At 36.4% G+C, this 8,646-nt stretch overlaps 1 non-coding gene across 1 annotated transcript; it reads right to left on the minus strand.

Moving 5' to 3' along the window:
- Positions 1–6,829: 6,829 nt before the first annotated feature.
- On the minus strand, positions 6,830–6,938 carry LOC132275718 (small nucleolar RNA R71). Its single transcript, XR_009470718.1, has one exon. It is a non-coding gene; the product is annotated as a small nucleolar RNA R71 (small nucleolar RNA).
- Between the last annotated feature and the right edge of the window lie 1,708 nt (positions 6,939–8,646).

Genomic DNA, 8,646 nt, shown 5'->3' on the forward strand with positions numbered 1-8,646 from the left:
CCAAAAACCTAAGGTAAGTTCTATGTTTTACTCTTCCCCATTGATCCCTTATTTTAGGCATCGTTGGTATAACTTTAAGGAATTTAAATAAAATAATTAAATCTAATTCTATGATTTAAATTAGATTGAAATTGATTTATATATGCATGTATATATATATATATGTATATATAATGTTAGATCTTATTTTTCAATGTGTTAAACTTTGTTTTTAATTGATTAGAAAATGAAAATATGATACATATAAACGATGGGAAATGGTTTGGGACTTAAAGGCATGATTTAGGACCCAAACGATGCATTTTCAGGCCAAAAACAGATCTACCAAACTGCTATGCGACTTTATGCTTGAGCACAAAGAGTTGTGTTCCAGCACAAGACTTTTCTGATGTGCAATGCTCGAGCACTGGGGTTTATGCTCGAGCACAGGGGGATTGTGCTCGAGCTCTAGGGACTGTTTTACTAAAATTGATTTAAATAACCCCGTTTCAAGAGTAATTAATCCCAAATATGTTTATAAGTATTGGGAACTGAAATACAAGTCTAAAATATAAAATTTTAGAATTGACCTTAGTGTTTTGATGTTATATGGAAAGGATTAAATTAATTAAATAAATATGATTTAATCTTTCTTAATATTTAATTTGTATAATTAAATATGATTATTGAATATATTATTTTAATGATCATTGTTGTTGATTTACTTATGAATTACTAGCATGATACATGGACGTAATTATTTGTCTTAACATAATTAGTTATGAGTAAATGATTATTATGATATTAATCATGCTTCTATCATATCTATTGTTCTTGACTGGAATTATAATGGACTATAATTATTGTGTTGCTGTTGTAATGAGATTTATTCTTATTTGTGATTTGATCATTGAGATGGTTAATAAGTGAGGCTCCTTGATATTTTATACAATTGTTAGTTATGGTATTGTTGGATTAATGTGTAGATGGGCTGGCTAATAAGTCATGACACTCTACTTGTGCCATTGTTAGATATGGCATTTATTTATTACTGTTATATATATATGTGTGTGTGTGTGTGTGTGTGTGTGTGTGTGTGTGAGAGAGAGAGAGAGCTATGATACAAGCTTCAGGTGTCGGGATCTATGGTTAGGATTGAGGTGTATATTACCGGATTAGATAGGTAGCTGGAATAGGAGATGTGTTTGTTAGACCAAGAGATGGGGTGAATTGACTAAAACAACACTTGATTTTACTTTCTTTAAAACAATTAAACAAGCATTCAAAGATCAGTCAACACAATGTTTACAAGGAAACCCTCTTAACTAGGGAAAACCTCAGTTCTTGGCCTCAGCCAATATGCAATCCACTACTAGCTATATGTATCTTGTTACACACTCAGCTGTCTCAGTCTCTACACACACCCAAGCTCAAGAATAGACACTAGTTTTCACAACTAATACACACACTAGTACACCACAGTGCACACAAGCACTCCCCCTGTCCTAAGCAACCTTGCTTGGATCCAATAAACTCTCATAGCTCACCATAGACACCATTATAGATGGAAATCAGTATAAGAAAGTCTTTCCTGCAATTAAAATAGGCTAGACAACACAGAACTCCAAGTTACTGCCTCAAAACTGCAATCTACTGCACTTAGGGTTTTAGGGGTAAAATGGGAAATTCCTCTCGAGATCAATTCACCAGCACCTTACACAGTCTTCTTTCATTATAGTACTCATGTTCGTAGCTTTGTACAATTAAACATACCATGAGTATATCACAAAGTTCAATCACAGTCCTTATTTTAGCACAATACAACTTTAGCCCTAGGGTTTGAATACTCAAAATCAAGGCATACCATTTTTCTATCTCAAACTCAACTTTAACAATCTTGATTCACCAAAATATACTTGCTAGCAGTTTAATAACTCATGAAATAGCTAAGTATAACCAAACAGTACTTGAATCCAAGACTAAATCAGAAAAACAAGCTTAACTAGTGATCGCACTGTCCAAATTCATTTTCAGCATATTTTCAACACAAACACAGTCTGAGCAAGTGTAAAAATTTGAATTATACCTGTGTCAACCCTCAGAATAGACCACAGCTACTTGAAATAAAAATCTACTACTCAAACTAGCCCTTGCACCAGTAGAACAAATAGCAGCAACATCTCCTCAGCAAATACACAAACATGACAAGATTCAGTGGGTTTTTCTTGCATGAATCATCATCAAAACACTTAGAAAAACTTGTTCATTCAAAGCTCTCGAGAGAATACTAGCTGCAGCTCACTTTTCTAAATTTTCATAAGGCTTGAAACCCTAAAAGACACTATAACAGCATACTTATAGTATCACTGAATTATACAAAGCCTCACACACCAAAGATATACACCTGTCACCTTTAGCCAATGATTGACAGAGCATATTTTAGATATTTTCAGATGAGAGAACCAATCATAGAAAGCCACCTCAGCTATTTTGTTACTATGCACACCAGAATTAATACACACACACTGCAAGGCTATAAATTACGAAATGTAATATTCTTGCGTATACTATCTCTCTAGGACCACTGAGATATGGCACACACTTGAATACAAATAGAAAGGACCAAAATACCCTTATAACAAATTAAATCCTTCTCAGCTAGTAAGTAGTCCTCAAGCAATTTAATTCACAATGCAGGCACAACCAAAGTTATTCAGTGCAATGTAGCTACCAAACAAACGTATATCAATGGAATACAGCTAGGAAAAGACTATAGTACCCCTATGAGCACCTGTAGCTGAATCTGAAGTACTAGACCTTCACTGTTATAGTGATTTTTGATCAAAATGGGCTAATACATTGTAATGCACTATTACAGACCAGTGAGTACAATGTGTGTAATGACCCAAAATTTTCGGATAAATTTTTTTCGTGGATCTTTTCCTTTCTGAGTTCAGCTTCACGTCGCTTAGTGTCATCTCGAGTGCTCTGGAGTGATTTCCAACACTCTTTTCTGTGGATTGACAACTTCCTTTGAGGACCAAGTCGTTTCCACATTTTTCGTTTTTCGACACTATGCGCTATTTCGTCTTCTTCCCTATTTCGTCTTTTCCCCGTTTGTCACTTTGTTTGTGTAACCACACTTCTTGTGTTCGGAGTTGGTTTCTGACTTCGCGTATCTTCATTCCCAATGATTTTTATGAAATACGTATCTTTACTTTCGTGAGAAAGTACTCTGGTTGCTCCCGGTGCCCACAGGGGCATAAGTGTAAAGTTCTTTGGAAACTTTTTATTTTCTTGGGGTGTTTTTCATAAATATCTTTTGAGGATATTTTATTTCAGGGGTATCTAAGAAAATATCTTTTGGAAGATATTTTCATTCTGGGGTAGTTTTGCAATTTACACTTTCTTGTGGGGCCATTATGTAATTAATGAAAGTTATCGCTCAATGCCTTGTTTTGAGCCTGAATCCTCGTATGGGATTCATTTTCACATTTCGTCAAGTTGTGGACACTTAGAATTTCCTCCTGGACGATGTTTTCTAGTTTTAGGGTTTTTGGCCCCGATTTGCGCCAAACTTATTTTGGGCATAACTCTCTGCTCAGGACTCGGTTTTCGACACCGTTTCTTCCGTTGTTCATATTATCTCATTTTGAATCTTTTTTGTTCTTGAAGTTTTGCCATTTGAGTGCATCTACGCGAATTCCACTTTTCCGGACTCGGTAGGGCCCGTTTGGGGTACTTTTTGAGTTTTTCTATAAATAGGAGGTCTTAGAAAGAAAAATTAGATTTTTCTCTCTCTCTCCTCTCTCATGGACGGTCCAAGCTCCATCCATGGCTGCCATCTTCTCTCTCCTCTTTTGGACTTCTCCCCTTCATTAAAAAGTGGTGATGCCTTTGTATTTATTGTTCCCCTCGGCGAGGCCTTCGATTCCAACCGATTGGAATCTCGTTTTGGCCATTTCTTGAGTTCAGGTTTGAAGTTAAGTTGTGTTTTTGATGGGACTTCCTTGGGATTCATGTTCGTGGTGTTGTCCCTGATAAGTGCTTAAATGTTGCACATTTCAGCACCTAAGCTAGGGTATTTCAGTCTTTGCATCTATCTTAAGTTTATGTTTTAGTCCTAATTTATGTTTATGTGTATTTCAGGGTAATAAAGTTAAAATGAACTAAGAACGGTCCAATTAAGCCTTTTTGGAGTTAAGCAAAGATTTTCAGAAAATGGCACAAAGTGGTCAATCTCGGGCCTTTGATGATGCTCCCAAAGATGGAGAAGCAAACCAAATAGCCCGGGGCAAAAATGGAGCTGAATAAGGCTTAAAGGAATTTTCCAACTCTGGGGGATCAATCCCCCAGGGTGGGGGATCCATCCCCCAGGACTTGGCAACATTGCATATTTTTATTTTAATGTTTGGGCTTATTTTGTAACCTAGTGGGCTTTAATAGGTTTATTACTTAAGCCCAGTGAGGCCCATTGTTTTTAGGGTTAGTATTTATTAGTTTAGTGATTTATTATTTTAATAATTAAGTTTTATTATTTTTTTTCTGTACCGTGATATTACGTTCTCTCTGGGAAAAAGGAAAAGCTAGGGTTTGAAGAACATTTTTACAGAGGCTTTGTCTACAATTGAAGGAAGAAGAAGAAGGAGCCAAAAGATGGAGATGGAGCTTGTTGACACCATGATCATCTTCTCCATGAGCTAGTTCTTCACTTAGGGCTTGGATGAGCCCTAAGTTCAGGTAACCCTAACCTTTGTATTTCTTTTCTTGGGGAAATATTATGTTGTAATTAAATTATATGGCCTTGTGATTTCTTTATATATACATGCTTGATTTGATAAATTAGGGTTTGTATTGATGAATTCTTCCATTGAAATCTCCAATTGATTGTATGTCTATGTATGATTAATTAGAGATTTTATTCTTCATTAGATGATTAGAATTTAATTCTTCCATTGATTCTATATGAAAATTGCATGTCTAGGTGTGATTGATTTAGAATTATACTCTACACTAGATACTTCTTTTAGTTGTGTTTAGTGATGGCCATAGCATGAGACTTAGTTGATACAATTGTCAATTAATTTGATGGATAAAGGCTTAATCATGATAGATTGTTTTACAAATTAGCTTATTTGTCATTAGTTAATTGTAGTAAAGTAGGCAATCTGTGCTTGATTATTTTAATCCATGCTTCTAATTACAATTAGTATTATCTTCTTGATTGATGTGTGCTCTTATTGGATACATTTGTGAATGTGTATGGTGGGTTATGACGTAGTCTTGAATGGGTTCTACACTTTAGTTTAATTGTCATTAGGTAGACAATTCATTCTTGATGTTGATAATCTATGCTTACAATTGTGATTTGTGATGATAATGTGGCTACATCTATAATTACACTAATGAATTCCCCATTAATTGAAAGCATATGGTTAATTGCATGAGCTTAGTGGTGAATCCTAACCCTAAGACTCTCTTCATATCTCTTTAATTCTTAGTTTAATTTAATTTAATTTACTTGCATTGTCATTTCTATTTCCATGCTTTCGATTTAACTCTAGTTTAATCACTTCACGAAAAATCTTTCTCTCTCTCTCTCTCTCTCTCTCTCTCTCTTGTGCAATATCATTAGCACTAAAATCAAGTTTAATCCCAACACGTGTTCAATCCCTTGGGTTCGATCCCTGCTCGCTTCATACTACATAGTATAAGTGTTTAGTGGTTTTATAAATTATAAAATATGATGCCCACTTGACATTAATTTTAAACCTAAAGTGTTGTGCATTATTTTGTGCACACGCTCGGGTCGCATCATAATTTTTGTTGCCGGGGATTGACGGTTTAGTTGGAATTGAATTAGGCATTAGGGCTAATTTGATTGTTTTCTTTAAATTACTATTTTCTTACAAATCCCTTTTGTTCAATTAGGTACTTGAAAAGAAGAGGAGCAAGCATTGGATATTGGCACCATTGTGACATTGTTGCTACAGACTTTCGTGAGCGTCCTTGAATTTCTTTTACTATAATTGTTCAATTCTCTACATGCTTGCGAGATAGCCCTTGTCGAGGCTATCACATTGTTTAAATTCTTGTCCAAGCATAAGCCCAAAAGGAGGCTATTACTTTCTTGATAGAAAGCATCGGCCCGTGTGGAGGCAATTTAATTTTGTGCATTAATATAACATGGGAGTATGGGAACATCGTATGTGGAGGTTGTGAATTATTGTTGATTGTTGTTGTGGTTTGTTGTTTCTAGGAGAATTCTTCCCATTCTTGATTATCCCACATTTAATGGAAAACCAATTCTAAAATCTAGGGCATATGGATAATCTAGGTGAGTATCACCCTCTTAATGGGCATCCACCTCAAGGTGTGCATCCATCTTTAAGAATTCCACATCCTAATGTGTTTCCACAACCCAATCAAATGCAACAACCTCCAATAATACAAATCCATCCTCAAGATCATGTAGTTTATCCCCCAAATCCTAAATTATCTCTTTGGGAACACTACACTCCAAATGAATACAATGCACCAACATGCATCACGTTGCCAAACTTTCGGGCAACCCATTATGAAATCAAGCCCGCAACCATCCAAATGTGCCCCATTTTCTATGGGGTAAACAATGAAGAACCATATAAACATTTGGACGAGTTTTTGGAAGTTTGTTCAACCATGAAAATCACGGACCTTCCGGAAGAAGTCTTAAAAATGAAGCTTTTCCCTTTCACTCTTCGGGAAAAGGCTAAATTTTGGTTCAATAACTTGAGGGCAAATTCAATCACATCTTGGGCTTAACTACAATATGAATTCCTAAAAAAATTTTACCCCGCAAGTAGAACCGATGCTATGAGAGCTTCTATTCGTGAATTCTCCCAAAATGAGGGAGAACCTTTGCATGAAGCATGGGAGCGTTTGAACGATTTGCTACAGAAGTGTCCACATCATGACATTCCTAAGTGCCAATTAGTTCGTTGCTTCTATGAAAGCTTATCCGATACCCAAAAAGGTATGGTTGATGCTTCATGTGGAAGAGCCTATTTGGACAAAAATGAAGATGATGTGTGGCATCTTTTTGATCGCATGAGCGAAAATTCAATGCATCGTTCTTCATCGTCCCGATTTGGCCAAAACTTGAATGAAGGAGGGAAGAAAACCTCCAGTCTTTCTCAAGTGGAAAGTTCTATGGAAATTGCCGCCGAAGTCAAAAATCTTACTCAAAGGTTTGATAAATTTCTTTTGAGCCAAAACCCGGTAATTCAATCATCCAACTCTTTCCATTCTCAAAATGTGATGTGCATGACTTGCTCTAGTTATACTCACAATACTTTCAATTGTCCTCTTGGACAAGTTTTTCCGAGTGAGTATCAAGAACAAGTCAATGTTGTTTTCATTCATCCGGGAAGTAATCCAAATTCTAACTCCTACAATTCTGGATGGAGTGATCCTAACTTTTCTTGGAGAAATCAAGGAGGAGGTATCATTCCTCCTATTCATAAAAATTCCCAAGAAAAGTATGTGCCTCCCCACCTCCGAAATGCAAATTCTCAAGCATACCACTCTCCATCTTATCCTCTTCCAAATGTGAATCAATTCTCTAATTCTCATTCTTCAAATCATCAATCTTATTTTCATCCACCTCAAGAGCCTCCTAGGAATCCCACTTTTGAGGATAAGGTTTTAGAAGCTTTGGGTAATCTTCAAAAGGAAAATCAAGTGTTTCATTCACATTCTCAATCAATTGCAAAACTTGAAGCCCAAATTGGGCAAATGGCTAAATCAATAAAAGAGAAAGGGCCTATTCAACCTGAGATTAACCGAAAGACATACTCCATTTCCACCTTGAGGAGTGGGAGAAAAATTGATAATAAAGTTGAGAGACCTAGTGAAATAAGTGTTCCAATGCAACCAAGTGTTAGCTCGTCTACAATTCCCAATTCCATTCCTACTTCACTAGAGTCAAATGGTCACATTAAGGAGCCAATTCCATCATCATCATCTTCCTCCCATGTAGAGAAGCCTTATGAGCCAAAAGCTCCATTTCCTCAAGCTTTAAACTCTACTCCATTTTTGAGGCAAGAAGGAAAAATCCATGACATGATGGAAGTTTTTGAACAAGTTAAAATCAACCTTCCTTTTCTTGATGCTATTCGCCAAATTCCACCATATGCCAAGTTCTTGAAGGACTTGTGTACTCAAAAGAAAAAGAACAAGGGACCAAGCCCAAAGAAAGTACTTCTCATGGAGCAAGTAAGCTCTATCATTAAGCTTAGCACCCCACCTAAGTTCAAAGACCCTGGCGCTCCAAACATCTCTTGTACCATAGGGAACCATGAGGTAAAAAGGGCACTTCTTGACTTAGGGGCTAGTGTTAACGTTATTCCTTACTCCGTGTATCTTCAATTAGGTTTGGGAAGTCTTAAGCCAACTTCGGTAGTTATTCAACTCGCCGATAGGTCTACAAAACAACCAAGGGGAATTGTTGAGGACATCCTCATCAAAGTTGACAAATTCTATTTCCCGGTTGATTTTGTTGTGCTTGACACTGAGCCGGTTCCCAATCCTACCACTTACATTCCCATCATTTTAGGAAGACCATTTCTTGCCACCGCTAATGCGACAATCAATTGTAGGTCCGGTATTATGGACATCTCTTTTGGC

Source organism: Cornus florida, unplaced genomic scaffold (genome assembly GCF_030987335.1).
Source record: "Cornus florida cultivar Cherokee Brave unplaced genomic scaffold, ASM3098733v1 CherokeeBrave_3.0.0_Hap2_Chr09, whole genome shotgun sequence".
Lineage (NCBI taxonomy): Eukaryota > Viridiplantae > Streptophyta > Magnoliopsida > Cornales > Cornaceae > Cornus > Cornus florida.